Below are 2,616 nucleotides of genomic sequence, written 5' to 3'. Positions count from 1 at the left end.
AAAAAAAAAAAAAAAAAAAAAAAAAAAAAAAAAAAAAAAAAAAAAAAAAAAAAGAGGAGAGTTTTCAAGCAGGATGCAGTAAAAGGTGATGCCTGCTCTTCCTTTTTAACTCCGCGGGCTGGAATTTCTTATTTGCCGATTTGAAATTTATTTTAAAAAATTAAAAAGGAAAATAAAAAGGGGGAGGGGGTGAATTCATGCAAGTGACCCCTGGCCACAGACTGAGCCCCCACTCAAGTAATGAATTGTGGATATTCCTCTTTTTTAGGACGTGATGAACAACTCATGGGCTGAAAAATGTTATTTAATGTCTTTGGTTGGGTTTTTTGTGCTCTTTCTCAGGTACCTCACAGGGATTTCTCTTCCTCTGGAGGTCAAGGACAAGAAATAGGGACTGTGAAATTTGCACAGTCAAATTTGCACCCCCAAATCCCATCCTCAGTGCAGCCCTCAGCCACAGTGGCTGCTCCACCTGCCCCAGGTTCTGCAGTCATGGAAAGCCTGAGAAAACTTTCAGAAAAGTCAATCAATATATTGAATAATAAAAATGAAAATACCAAAAATATAAATAAAAATAATAGCCTTTCATCTTTGCACTCACATATTCAAGTGCTCAGAAGATTGAGCCTTTCAGCCTCAAAAATAAAAATTGTGAAACACAAAACCACATAATTCACCCATTGTCCTCAAAAAACCAAAATAAATCCAGCCTAATAGAAACAACCACTCCCAAACACAGTCCCTGCAAGTGAAATTGGGAGGAAGAAAACSCACATTTCCCTTTGTGCCTTCCCCAGAATATTATGGGCTAATCCACTTGTTTAAAACTGACTCCTGAGTCCATGTAAAATCAGTCATGGAGCAGCAAAGAGACATTATAAGAACATTTTCTTGTCCACAAACCATGACAGCCTTCAAATTGCCAACAAAAAAAAACCCMAAAAAAAAGTCTCCTGTGAATAAAAGAAAATATTTCTGTTGTGAAACATGCAGCGTGAAGCAGCAGGAATAAAATAATCTGGTAAAATTTAAAGAATAAGTTTCTTTGTAGAAGACATGAGAGAACACCTGCTGCTTGCCTTATTTTTTATTTATTATAATTAATTAAGTTCAAACTAAGCAGTATGCAGATGAGTAAAAACAAACAGCCCCACAAAAATAAAAAAAAAATTACTACTTGTCATTAAAAAGTTCATTTGAAGTCGAGAAACCGTATGATTAATTAATCAGAACAGAATCTGCTTGCTTGAAAGCCTATTGACATATGTTTTAAAATCGTTTGTGTAATTCAAGATAACGAAGAGCAAGGAGCTCTTTGAGACAGAAATGATCACAGTCACTGGTTAAATAAAAATTATTTTGAAAATTAAAAATACAAAAGAGCAGGAAAAATGCCTTTCAGAGAAGATTTCTGTTCATTCCAGCAGCTCTTTCCTCAGGAATCAAAMCCAGTGGAGCTCGCTCATCCTCTCCTCCTTCCCTAATAATTTATGAATAAGCTCATCTCACACCCCCCAGCAAACACTCATGGATTCCATATCTCCAGCCTGTATTGATAATCAATTTYCTAAGGAGCTGAAGGACTGGGAAAAGCTGGAGGTTTAGCCAGGGTAAAAGGCACTAAAAGGAATTCTTTTATTCTAATGAAAGCAAAGACTGTAGGGTCAAGTCTGGGTTTGGGGTGGTRAGGGAGGTGGAATAATAAAAGAAGTTTACTCAGGAAAAAAATGAGATGTAGAGAGGKGAAAGTGGGGTTTGGGAATGGGCTCATGGTCCCTGCATTTACACTCCTCTCAAGCCCTTTCCAAGAAAAATTGGGAGCAATTTAAGATTCCTCTCATCAGTGTGGGAGAAACACATTTCCTGCTTCAAGCTCCTGAAATTGTTCAGCCCCACCTCGGTACCTCTAAGGTGGGCAGTCAGCTCCTGAAAGCATCAATCCCCTCTTATCCCCATAAATATTGCTCTGATTCTAAATTATTTTCAAAATGAAGCTGCTCAGGAATCACCAGATCCTTGAGGTTGGAAAGGATCTCCAGGATCGAGTCTGACCACCAGCCCAGCCCTGGACCTTGCAGCCTTTCCTCCAGAGGTCAAACTCTCATATTTCCCCRTGGAATTGGAAAATTAAAACAAACYYATGAGAATTCTGTGGGATCAACTCCACYTTTCTGTCGTGGGCAGAGCAGCTCCTCCCCTGAAGGAGCACAGATTAGAATTAATCTCTTAAAAAGGATTTTAACATAAAAACGACACCAGAGAAGCTGGAAAAKATGAACTTCCTTCCACCTCCGCCTTTCCTAAAGTATTTCATTTCTGTTTCTCCTTCTGCAGCATCAGCATCCAAACCAGAACTCACCTAAATCATGGTCATGCAAGAAATAAAAATCCCTTACAAATCTCTTTACCCAAAGGAAAACAAATTTCAAACCAAACTCTTTTGAGCAGTAACCACCACGGAGCTCATTGGGTGTAAAATCCCCTCGGGGAAAAAAATATAAATAAAAATCAACACAGAGAAAACAAAGTAGAGCTGAGTCCTTCGAATTGCCTGGTGCTCCTTGGTCATCTCAGACCCATCAAAACTAGCTTTTTGTCATAAAAAAAAAAAAAAAA

This window comes from Malurus melanocephalus, unplaced genomic scaffold, assembly GCF_030028575.1.
Source record: "Malurus melanocephalus ecotype Western Australia unplaced genomic scaffold, MMel_1.1 scaffold_676, whole genome shotgun sequence".
Taxonomy (NCBI): domain Eukaryota; kingdom Metazoa; phylum Chordata; class Aves; order Passeriformes; family Maluridae; genus Malurus; species Malurus melanocephalus.
The sequence above is the reverse complement of the archived record's forward strand: the minus strand, read 5'-3'. Positions refer to the sequence as shown.